Here is a 12,918-nt window from a genome sequence, read left to right on the forward strand (position 1 = left end):
ACAACTCGCTCTGCACAGTGCTCTTACAGCCTACCGGGAACATCTCTTCCAACGGCCTGTGAAACGCAGTTTCTTTGCAGGCCTGATCTGGCTGAAGTAGGACTTCTGCTCTGGGTGTGCTACTTTGCCCTAGAGCTGAAAGGCACAACATGCAGGCTTCTTTCCAAAGGGCGAGTTGGGCCCCACAGCATCTTGCTTCCAGCTCTTTGGGAACCTAAGAAACAAGTCGCTCTGCACAGTGCTCTTACAGCCTACTGGGAACATCTCTTCCAAAGGTCTGTGAAACGCAGATTCTTTGCAGGCCTGGTCTGGCTGAAGTAGGACTTTTGCTCTGGGTGTGCTACTTTGCCCTAGAGCTGAAAGGCACAACGTGCAGGCTTCTTTCCAAAGGGCGAGTTGGGCCCCACATCATCTTGCTTCCAGCTCTTTGGGATGCTGAGAAACAACTCGCTCTGCACAGTGCTCTTACAGCCTACCGGGAACATCTCTTCCAAAGGCCTGTGAAACGCAGTTTCTTTGCAGGCCTGATCTGTCTGAAGTAGGACTTCTGCTCTGGGTGTGCTACTTTGCCCTAGAGCTGAAAGGCACAACGTGCAGGCTTCTTTCCAAAGGGCGAGTTGGGCCCCACAGCATCTTGCTTCCAGCTCTTTGGGAAGCTAAGAAACAACTCGCTCTGCACAGTGCTCTTACAGCCTACCGGGAACATCTCTTCCAAAGGCCTGTGAAACGCAGTTTCTTTGCAGGACTGATCTGGCTGAAGTAGGACTTCTGCTGTGGGTGTGCTACTTTGCCCTAGAGCTGAAAGGCACAACGTGCAGGCTTCTTTCCAAAGGGCGAGTTGGGCCCCACAGCATCTTGCTCCCAGCTCTTTGGGAAGCTAAGAAACAACTCGCTCTGCACAGTGCTCTTACAGCCTACCGGGAACATCCTTTCCAAAGGCCTGTGAAACGCAGTTTCTTTGCAGGCCTGGTCTGGCTGAAGTAGGACTTCTGCTCTGGGTGTGCTACTTTGCCCTAGAGCTGAAAGGCACAACGTGCAGGCTTCTTTCCAAAGGGCGAGTTGGGCCCCACAGCATCTTGCTTCCAGCTCTTTGGGAAGCTAAGTAACAACTCGCTCTGCACAGTGCTCTTACAGCCTAGTGGGAACATCTCTTCCAAAGGCCTGTGAAACACAGTTTCTTTGCAGGCCTGATCTGGCTGAAGTAGGACTTCTGCTCTGCGTGTGCTCCATTGCCCTAGAGCTGAAAGGCACAAGGTACAGGCTTCTTTCCAAAGGGCGAGTTGGGCCCCACAGCATCTTGCTTCCAGCTCTTTGGGAAGCTAAGAAACAACTCGCTCTGCACAGTGCTCTTACAGCCTACCGGGAACATCTCTTCCAAAGGCCTGTGAAACGCAGTTTCTTTGCAGGCCTGATCTGGCTGAAGTAGGACTTCTGCTCTGGGTGTGCTACTTTGCCATAGAGCTGAAAGGCACAACGTGCAGGCTTCTTTCCAAAGGGCGAGTTGGGCCCCACAGCATCTTGCTTCCAGCTCTTTGGGAAGCTAAGAAACAACTCGCTCTGCACAGTGCTCTTACAGCCTACCGGGAACATCTCTTCCAAAGGCCTGTGAAACGCAGTTTCTTTGCAGGCCTGGTCTGGCTGAAGTAGGACTTCTGCTCTGGGTGTGCTACTTTGCCCTAGAGCTGAAAGGCACAACGTGCAGGCTTCTTTCCAAAGGGCGAGTTGGGCCCCACAGCATCTTGCTTCCAGCTCTTTGGGAAGCTAAGAGACAACTCGCTCTGCACAGTGCTCTTACAGCCTACCGGGAACATCTCTTCCAAAGGCCTGTGAAATGCAGTTTCTTTGCAGGCCTGATCTGGCTGAAGTAGGACTTCTGCTCTGGGTGTGCTACTTTGCCCTAGAGCTGAAAGGCACAACGTGCAGGCTTCTTTCCAAAGGGCGAGTTGGGCCCCACAGCATCTTGCTTCCAGCTCTTTGGGAAGCTAAGAGACAACTCGCTCTGCACAGTGCTCTTACAGCCTACCGGGAACATCTCTTCCAAAGGCCTGTGAAACGCAGTTTCTTTGCAGGCCTGGTCTGGCTGAAGTAGGACTTCTGCTCTGGGTGTGCTACTTTGCCCTAGAGCTGAAAGGCACAACGTGCAGGCTTCTTTCCAAAGGGCGAGTTGGGCCCCACAGCATCTTGCTTCCAGCTCTTTGGGAAGCTAAGAAACAACTCGCTCTGCACAGTGATCTTACAGCCTAGTGGGAACATCTCTTCCAAAGGCCTGTGAAACGCACTTTCTTTGCAGGCCTGATCTGGCTGAAGTAGGGCTTCTGCTCTGGGTATGCTACATTGCCCTAGAGCTGAAAGGCACAACGTGCAGGCTTCTTTCCAAAGGGCGAGTTGGGCCACACAGCATCTTGCTTCCAGCTCTTTGGGAAGCTAAGAAACAACTCGCTCTGCACAGTGCTCTTACAGCCTACCGGGAACATCTCTTCCAAAGGCCTGTGAAACGCAGTTTCTTTGCAGGCCTGATCTGGCTGAAGTAGGACTTCTGCTGTGGGTGTGCTACTTTGCCCTAGAGCTGAAAGGCACAACGTGCAGGCTTCTTTCCAAAGGGCGAGTTGGGCCCCACAGCATCTTGCTTCCAGCTCTTTGCGAAGCTAAGAAACAACTCGCTCTGCACAGTGCTCTTACAGCCTACCGGGAACATCTCTTCCAAAGGCCTGTGAAACGCAGTTTCTTTGCAGGCCTGATCTGGCTGAAGTAGGACTTCTGCTCTGGGTGTGCTACTTTGCCCTAGAGCTGAAAGGCACAACATGCAGGCTTCTTTCCAAAGGGCGAGTTGGGCCCCACAGCATCTTGCTTCCAGCTCTTTGGGAAGCTAAGAAACAACTCGCTCTGCACAGTGCTCTTACAGCCTACTGGGAACATCTCTTCCAAAGGTCTGTGAAACGCAGTTTCTTTGCAGGCCTGGTCTGGCTGAATTAGGACTTCTGCTCTGGGTGTGCTACTTTGCCCTAGAGCTGAAAGGCACAACGTGCAGGCTTCTTTCCAAAGGGCGAGTTGGGCCCCACAGCATCTTGCTTCCAGCTCTTTGGGAAGCTGAGAAACAAATCGCTCTGCACAGTGCTCTTACAGCCTACCGGGAACATCTCTTCCAAAGGCCTGTGAAACGCAGTTTCTTTGCAGGCGTGATCTGGCTGAAGTAGGACTTCTGCTCTGGGTGTGCTACTTTGCCCTAGAGCTGAAAGGCACAACGTGCTGGCTTCTTTCCAAAGGGCGAGTTGGACGCCACAGCATCTTGCTTCCAGCTCTTTGGGAAGCTAAGAAACAACTCGCTCTGCACAGTGCTCTTACAGCCTACCGGGAACATCCTTTCCAAAGGCCTGTGAAACGCAGTTTCTTTGCAGGCCTGGTCTGGCTGAAGTAGGACTTCTGCTCTGGGTGTGCTACTTTGCCCTAGAGCTGAAAGGCACAACGTACAGGCTTCTTTCCAAAGGGCGAGTTGGACCCCACAGCATCTTGCTTCCAGTTCTTTGGGAAGCTAAGTAACAACTCGCTCTGCACAGTGCTCTTACAACCTAGTGGGAACATCTCTTCCAAAGGCCTGTGAAACACAGTTTCTTTGCAGGCCTGATCTGGCTGAAGTAGGACTTCTGCTCTGGGTGTGCTCCATTGCCCTAGAGCTGAAAGGCACAACGTACAGGCTTCTTTCCAAAGGGCGAGTTGGGCCCCACAGCATCTTGCTTCCAGCTCTTTGGGAAGCTAAGAAACAACTCGCTCTGCACAGTGCTCTTACAGCCTACCGGGAACATCTCTTCCAAAGGCCTGTGAAACGCAGTTTCTTTGCAGGCCTGATCTGGCTGAAGTAGGACTTCTGCTCTGGGTGTGCTACATTGCCCTAGAGCTGAAAGGCACAACGTGCAGGCTTCTTTCCAAAGGGCGAGTTGGGCCCCACAGCATCTTGCTTCCAGCTCTTTGGGAAGCTAAGAAACAACTCGCTCTGCACAGTGCTCTTACAGCCTACTGGGAACATCTCTTCCAAAGGTCTGTGAAACGCAGTTTCTTTGCAGGCCTGGTCTGGCTGAAGTAGGACTTCTGCTCTGGGTGTGCTACTTTGCCCTAGAGCTGAAAGGCACAAAGTGCAGGCTTCTTTCCAAAGGGCGAGTTGGGCCCCACAGCATCTTGCTTCCAGCTCTTTGGGAAGCTAAGAGACAACTCGCTCTGCACAGTGCTCTTACAGCCTACCGGGAACATCTCTTCCAAAGGCCTGTGAAACGCAGTTTCTTTGCAGGCCTGATCTGGCTGAAGTAGGCCTTCTGCTGTGGGTGTGCTACTTTGCCCTAGAGCTGAAAGGCACAACGTGCAGGCTTCTTTCCAAAGGGCGAGTTGGGCCCCACAGCATCTTGCCTCCAGCTCTTTGCGAAGCTAAGAAACAACTCGCTCTGCACAGTGCTCTTACAGCCTACCGGGAACATCTCTTCCAAAGGCCTGTGAAACGCAGTTTCTTTGCAGGCCTGATCTGGCTGAAGTAGGACTTCTGCTCTGGGTGTGCTACTTTGCCCTAGAGCTGAAAGGCACAACCTGCAGGCTTCCTTCCAAAGGGCGAGTTGGGCCCCACAGCATCTTGCTTCCAGCTCTTTGGGAACCTAAGAAACAAGTCGCTCTGCACAGTGCTCTTACAGCCTACCGGGAACATCTCTTCCAAAGGTCTGTGAAACGCAGATTCTTTGCAGGCCTGGTCTGGCTGAAGTAGGACTTCTGCTCTGGGTGTGCTACTTTGCCCTAGAGCTGAAAGGCACAACGTGCAGGCTTCTTTCCAAAGGGCGAGTTGGGCCCCACAGCATCTTGCTTCAAGCTCTTTGGGATGCTGAGAAACAACTCGCTCTGCACAGTGCTCTTACAGCCTACCGGGAACATCTCTGCCAAAGGCCTGTGAAACGCAGTTTCTTTGCAGGCGTGATCTGGCTGAAGTAGGACTTCTGCTCTGGGTGTGCTACTTTGCCCTAGAGCTGAAAGGCACAACGTGCAAGCTTCTTTCCAAAGGGCGAGTTGGGCCCCACAGCATCTTGCTTCCAGCTCTTTGGGAAGCTAAGAAACAACTCGCTCTGCACAGTGCTCTTACAGCCTACCGGGAACATCTCTTCCAAAGGCCTGTGAAACGCAGTTTCTTTGCAGGCCTGATCTGGCTGAAGTAGGACTTCTGCTCTGGGTGTGCTACTTTGCCCTAGAGCTGAAAGGCACAACGTGCAGGCTTCTTTCCAAAGGGCGAGTTGGGCCCCACAGCATCTTGCTCCCAGCTCTTTGGGAAGCTAAGAAACAACTCGCTCTGCACAGTGCTCTTACAGCCTACCGGGAACATCCTTTCCAAAGGCCTGTGAAACGCAGTTTCTTTGCAGGCCTGGTCTGGCTGAAGTAGGACTTCTGCTCTGGGTGTGCTACTTTGCCCTAGAGCTGAAAGGCACAACGTGCAGGCTTCTTTCCAAAGGGCGAGTTGGGCCCCACAGCATCTTGCTTCCAGCTCTTTGGGAAGCTAAGTAACAACTCGCTCTGCACAGTGCTCTTACAGCCTAGTGGGAACATCTCTTCCAAAGGCCTGTGAAAAGCAGTTTCTTTGCAGGCCTGATCTGGCTGAAGTAGGACTTCTGCTCTGGGTGTGCTCCATTGCCCTAGAGCTGAAAGGCACAATGTACAGGCTTCTTTCCAAAGGGCGAGTTGGGCCCCACAGCATCTTGCTTCCAGCCCTTTGGGAAGCTAAGAAACAACTCGCTCTGCACAGTGCTCTTACAGCCTCTCGGGAACATCTCTTCCAAAGGCCTGTGAAACGCAGTTTCTTTGCAGGCCTGGTCTGGCTGAAGTAGGACTTCTGCTCTGGGTGTGCTACTTTGCCCTAGAGCTGAAAGGCACAACGTGCAGGCTTCTTTCCAAAGGGCGAGTTGGGCCCCACAGCATCTTGCTTCCAGCTCTTTGGGAAGCTAAGAGACAACTCGCTCTGCACAGTGCTCTTACAGCCTACCGGGAACATCTCTTCCAAAGGCCTGTGAAATGCAGTTTCTTTGCAGGCCTGATCTGGCTGAAGTAGGACTTCTGCTCTGGGTGTGCTACTTTGCCCTAGAGCTGAAAGGCACAACGTGCAGGCTTCTTTCCAAAGGGCGAGTTGGGCCCCACAGCATCTTGCTTCCAGCTCTTTGGGAAGCTAAGAAACAACTCGCTCTGCACAGTGCTCTTACAGCCTAGTGGGAACATCTCTTCCAAAGGCCTGTGAAACGCACTTTCTTTGCAGGCCTGATCTGGCTGAAGTAGGGCTTCTGCTCTGGGTGTGCTACATTGCCCTAGAGCTGAAAGGCACAACGTGCAGGCTTCTTTCCAAAGGGCGAGTTGGGCCCCACAGCATCTTGCTTCCAGCTCTTTGGGAAGCTGAGAAACAAATCGCTCTGCACAGTGCTCTTACAGCCTACCGGGAACATCTCTTCCAAAGGCCTGTGAAACGCAGTTTCTTTGCAGGCGTGATCTGGCTGAAGTAGGACTTCTGCTCTGGGTGTGCTACTTTGCCCTAGAGCTGAAAGGCACAACGTGCTGGCTTCTTTCCAAAGGGCGAGTTGGACGCCACAGCATCTTGCTTCCAGCTCTTTGGGAAGCTAAGAAACAACTCGCTCTGCACAGTGCTCTTACAGCCTACCGGGAACATCCTTTCCAAAGGCCTGTGAAACGCAGTTTCTTTGCAGGCCTGGTCTGGCTGAAGTAGGACTTCTGCTCTGGGTGTGCTACTTTGCCCTAGAGCTGAAAGGCACAACGTGCAGGCTTCTTTCCAAAGGGCGAGTTGGACCCCACAGCATCTTGCTTCCAGTTCTTTGGGAAGCTAAGTAACAACTCGCTCTGCACAGTGCTCTTACAACCTAGTGGGAACATCTCTTCCAAAGGCCTGTGAAACACAGTTTCTTTGCAGGCCTGATCTGGCTGAAGTAGGACTTCTGCTCTGGGTGTGCTCCATTGCCCTAGAGCTGAAAGGCACAACGTACAGGCTTCTTTCCAAAGGGCGAGTTGGGCCCCACAGCATCTTGCTTCCAGCTCTTTGGGAAGCTAAGAAACAACTCGCTCTGCACAGTGCTCTTACAGCCTACCGGGAACATCTCTTCCAAAGGCCTGTGAAACGCTGTTTCTTTGCAGGCCTGATCTGGCTGAAGTAGGACTTCTGCTCTGGGTGTGCTACATTGCCCTAGAGCTGAAAGGCACAACGTGCAGGCTTCTTTCCAAAGGGCGAGTTGGGCCCCACAGCATCTTGCTTCCAGCTCTTTGGGAAACTAAGAAACAACTCGCTCTGCACAGTGCTCTTACAGCCTACCGGGAACATCTCTTCCAAAGGTCTGTGAAACGCAGTTTCTTTGCAGGCCTGGTCTGGCTGAAGTAGGACTTCTGCTGTGGGTGTGCTACTTTGCCCTAGAGCTGAAAGGCACAAAGTGCAGGCTTCTTTCCAAAGGGCGAGTTGGGCCCCACAGCATCTTGCTTCCAGCTCTTTGGGAAGCTAAGAGACAACTCGCTCTGCACAGTGCTCTTACAGCCTACCGGGAACATCTCTTCCAAAGGCCTGTGAAACGCAGTTTCTTTGCAGGCCTGATCTGGCTGAAGTAGGACTTCTGCTGTGGGTGTGCTACTTTGCCCTACAGCTGAAAGGCACAACGTGCAGGCTTCTTTCCAAAGGGCGAGTTGGGCCCCACAGCATCTTGCTTCCAGCTCTTTGGGAAGCTAAGAAACAACTCGCTCTGCACAGTGCTCTTACAGCCTACCGGGAACATCTCTTCCAAAGGCCTGTGAAACGCAGTTTCTTTGCAGGCCTGATCTGGCTGAAGTAGGACTTCTGCTCTGGGTGTGCTACTTTGCCCTAGAGCTGAAAGGCACAACCTGCAGGCTTCTTTCCAAAGGGCGAGTTGGGCCCCACAGCATCTTGCTTCCAGCTCTTTGGGAAGCTAAGAAACAACTCGCTCTGCACAGTGCTCTTACAGCCTACCGGGAACATCTCTTCCAAAGGCCTGTGAAATGCAGTTTCTTTGCAGGCCTGGTCTGGCTGAAGTAGGACTTCTGCTCTGGGTGTGCTACTTTGAGCTAGAGCTGAAAGGCACAACGTGCAGGCTTCTTTCCAAAGTGCGAGTTGGGCCCCACAGCATCTTGCTTCCAGCTCTTTGGGAAGCTAAGAAACAACTCGCTCTGCACAGTGCTCTTACAGCCTAGTGGGAACATCTCTTCCAAAGGCCTGTGAAACGCACTTTCTTTGCAGGCCTGATCTGGCTGAAGTAGGGCTTCTGCTCTGGGTGTGCTACATTGCCCTAGAGCTGAAAGGCACAACGTGCAGGCTTCTTTCCAAAGGGCGAGTTGGGCCCCACAGCATCTTGCTTCCAGCTCTGTGGGAAGCTAAGAAACAGCTCGCTCTGCACAGTGCTCTTACAGCCTACCGGGAACATCTCTTCCAAGGCCTGTGAAACTCAGTTTCTTTGCAGGCCTGGTCTGGCTGAAGTAGGACTTCTGCTCTGGGTGTGCTACTTTGCCCTAGAGCTGAAAGGCACAACGTGCAGGCTTCTTTCCAAAGGGCGAGTTGGGCCCCACAGCATCTTGCTTCCAGCTCTTTGGGAAGCTAAGAAACAACTCGCTCTGCACAGTGCTCTTACAGCCTAGTGGGAACATCTCTTCCAAAGGCCTGTGAAACGCACTTTCTTTGCAGGCCTGATCTGGCTGAAGTAGGACTTCTGCTCTGGGTGTGCTACATTGCCCTAGAGCTGAAAGGCACAACGTGCAGGCTTCTTTCCAAAGGGCGAGTTGGGCCCCACAGCATCTTGCTTCCAGCTCTTTGGGAAGCTAAGAAACAACTCGCTCTGCACAGTGCTCTTACAGCCTACCGGGAACATCTCTTCCAAAGGCCTGTGAAACGCAGTTTCTTTACAGGCCTGATCTGGCTGAAGTAGGACTTCTGCTGTGGGTGTGCTACTTTGCCCTAGAGCTGAAAGGCACAAAGTGCAGGCTTCTTTCCAAAGGGCGAGTTGGGCCCCACAGCATCTTGCTTCCAGCTCTTTGCGAAGCTAAGAAACAACTCGCTCTGCACAGTGCTCTTACTGCCTACCGGGAACATCTCTTCCAAAGGCCTGTGAAACGCAGTTTCTTTGCAGGCCTGATCTGGCTGAAGTAGGACTGCTGCTCTGGATGTGCTACTTTGCCCTACAGCTGAAAGGCACAACGTGCAGGCTTCTTTCCAAAGGGCGAGTTGGGACCCACAGCATCTTGCTTCCAGCTCTTTGGGAAGCTAAGAAACAACTCGCTCTGCACAGTGCTCTTACAGCCTACCGGGAACAGCTCTTCCAAAGGCCTGTGAAACGCAGTTTCTCTGCAGGCCTGATCTGGCTGAAGTAGGACTTCTGCTCTGGGTGTGCTACTTTGCCCTAGAGCTGAAAGGCACAACGTGCCGGCTTCTTTCCAAGGGGCGAGTTGGGCCCCACAGCATCTTGCTTCCAGCTCTTTGGGAAGCTGAGAAACAACTCGCTCTGCACAGTGCTCTTACAGCCTACCGGGAACATCTCTTCCAAAGGCCTGTGAAACGCAGTTTCTTTGCAGGCCTGATCTGGCTGAAGTAGGACTTCGGCTCTGGGTGTGCTACTTTGCCCTAGAGCTGAAAGGCACAACGTGCAGGCTTCTTTCCAAAGGGCGAGTTGGGCCCCACAGCATCTTGCTTCCAGCTCTTTGCGAAGCTAAGAAACAAGTCGCTCTGCAGAGTGCTGTTACAGCCTACCGGGAACATCTCTTCCAAAGGCCTGTGAAACGCAGTTTCTTTGCAGGCCTGATCTGGCTGAAGTAGGACTTCTGCTCTGGGTGTGCTACTTTGCCCTAGAGCTGAAAGGCACAACGTGCAGGCTTCTTTCCAAAGGGCGAGTTGGGCCCCACAGCATCTTGCTTCCAGCTCTTTGGGAAGCTGAGAAACAACTCGCTCTGCACAGTGCTCTTACAGCCTACCGGGAACATCTCTTCCAAAGGCCTGTGAAACGCAGTTTCTTTGCAGGCTTGATCTGGCTGAAGTAGGACTTCTGCTCTGGGTGTGCGACTTTGCCCTAGAGCTGAAAGGCACAACGTGCAGGCTTCTTTCCAAAGGGCGAGTTGGGCCCCACATCATCTTGCTTCCAGCCTTTTGGGAAGCTAAGAAACAACTCGCTCTACACAGTGCTCTTACAGCCTACCGGGAACATCTCTTCCAGAGGCCTGTGAAACGCAGTTTCTTTGCAGGCCTGATCTGGCTGAAGTAGGACTTCTGCTCTGGGTGTGCTACATTGCCCTAGAGCTGAAAGGCACAACGTGCAGGCTTCTTTCCAAAGGGCGAGTTGGGCCCCACAGCATCTTGCTTCCAGCTCTTTGGGAAGCTAAGAAACAACTCGCTCTGCACAGTGCTCTTACAGCCTACCGGGAACATCTCTTCCAAAGGCCTGTGAAACGCAGTTTCTTTGCAGGCCTGATCTGGCTGAAGTAGGGCTTCTGCTCTGGGTGTGCTACTTTGCCCTAGAGCTGAAAGGCACAACGTGCAGGCTTCTTTCCAAAGGGCGAGTTGGGCCCCACAGCATCTTGCTTCCAGCTCTTTGGGAAGCTGAGAAACAACTCGCTCTGCACAGTGCTCTTACAGCCTAGTGGGAACATCTCTTCCAAAGGCCTGTGAAACGCAGTTTCTTTGCAGGCCTGATCTGGCTGAAGTAGGACTTCTGCTCTGGGTGTGCTACTTTGCCCTAGAGCTGAAAGGCACAACCTGCAGGCTTCTTTCCAAAGGGCGAGTTGGGCCCCACAGCATCTTGCTTCCAGCCTTTTGGGAAGCTAAGAAACAACTCGCTCTACACAGTGCTCTTACAGCCTACCGGGAACATCTCTTCCAGAGCCCTGTGAAACGCAGTTTCTTTGCAGGCCTGATCTGGCTGAAGTAGGGCTTCTGCTCTGGGTGTGCTACATTGCCCTAGAGCTGAAAGGCACAACGTGCAGGCTTCTTTCCAAAGGGCGAGTTGGGCCCCACAGAATCTTGCTTCCAGCTCTTTGGGAAGCTAAGAAACAACTCGCTCTGCACAGTGCTCTTACAGCCTACCGGGAACATCCTTTCCAAAGGCCTGTGAAACGCAGTTTCTTTGCAGGCCTGGTCTGGCTGAAGCAGGACTTCTGCTCTGGGTGTGCTACTTTGCCGTAGAGCTGAAAGGCACAACGTGCAGGCTTCTTTCCAAAGGGCGAGTTGGGCCCCACAGCATCTTGCTTCCAGCTCTTTGGGAAGCTAAGAGACAACTCGCTCTGCACAGTGCTCTTACAGCCTACCGGGAACATCTCTTCCAAAGGCCTGTGAAATGCAGTTTCTTTGCAGGCCTGATCTGGCTGAAGTAGGACTTCTGCTCTGGGTGTGCTACTTTGCCCTAGAGCTGAAAGGCACAACGTGCAGGCTTCTTTCCAAAGGGCGAGTTGGGCCCCACAGCATCTTGCTTCCAGCTCTTTGGGAAGCTAAGAAACAACTCGCTCTGCACAGTGCTCTTACAGCCTAGTGGGAACATCTCTTCCAAAGGCCTGTGAAACGCACTTTCTTTGCAGGCCTGATCTGGCTGAAGTAGGGCTTCTGCTCTGGGTATGCTACATTGCCCTAGAGCTGAAAGGCACAACGTGCAGGCTTCTTTCCAAAGGGCGAGTTGGGCCCCACAGCATCTTGCTTCCAGCTCTTTGGGAAGCTAAGAAACAACTCGCTCTGCACAGTGCTCTTACAGCCTACCGGGAACATCTCTTCCAAAGGCCTGTGAAACGCAGTTTCTTTGCAGGCCTGATCTGGCTGAAGTAGGACTTCTGCTGTGGGTGTGCTACTTTGCCCTAGAGCTGAAAGGCACAACCTGCAGGCTTCTTTCCAAAGGGCGAGTTGGGCCCCACAGCATCTTGCTTCCAGCCTTTTGGGAAGCTAAGAAACAACTCGCTCTACACAGTGCTCTTACAGCCTACCGGGAACATCTCTTCCAGAGGCCTGTGAAACGCAGTTTCTTTGCAGGCCTGATCTGGCTGAAGTAGGGCTTCTGCTCTGGGTGTGCTACATTGCCCTAGAGCTGAAAGGCACAACGTGCAGGCTTCTTTCCAAAGGGCGAGTTGGGCCCCACAGAATCTTGCTTCCAGCTCTTTGGGAAGCTAAGAAACAACTCGCTCTGCACAGTGCTCTTACAGCCTACCGGGAACATCCTTTCCAAAGGCCTGTGAAACGCAGTTTCTTTGCAGGCCTGGTCTGGCTGAAGTAGGACTTCTGCTCTGGGTGTGCTACTTTGCCGTAGAGCTGAAAGGCACAACGTGCAGGCTTCTTTCCAAAGGGCGAGTTGGGCCCCACAGCATCTTGCTTCCAGCTCTTTGGGAAGCTAAGAGACAACTCGCTCTGCACAGTGCTCTTACAGCCTACCGGGAACATCTCTTCCAAAGGCCTGTGAAATGCAGTTTCTTTGCAGGCCTGATCTGGCTGAAGTAGGACTTCTGCTCTGGGTGTGCTACTTTGCCCTAGAGCTGAAAGGCACAACGTGCTGGCTTCTTTCCAAAGGGCGAGTTGGACGCCACAGCATCTTGCTTCCAGCTCTTTGGGAAGCTAAGAAACAACTCGCTCTGCACAGTGCTCTTACAGCCTACCGGGAACATCCTTTCCAAAGGCCTGTGAAACGCAGTTTCTTTGCAGGCCTGGTCTGGCTGAAGTAGGACTTCTGCTCTGGGTGTGCTACTTTGCCCTAGAGCTGAAAGGCACAACGTACAGGCTTCTTTCCAAAGGGCGAGTTGGACCCCACAGCATCTTGCTTCCAGTTCTTTGGGAAGCTAAGTAACAACTCGCTCTGCACAGTGCTCTTACAACCTAGTGGGAACATCTCTTCCAAAGGCCTGTGAAACACAGTTTCTTTGCAGGCCTGATCTGGCTGAAGTAGG

This window comes from Equus caballus, chromosome 6 (assembly GCF_041296265.1).
Source record: "Equus caballus isolate H_3958 breed thoroughbred chromosome 6, TB-T2T, whole genome shotgun sequence".
NCBI lineage: Eukaryota > Metazoa > Chordata > Mammalia > Perissodactyla > Equidae > Equus > Equus caballus.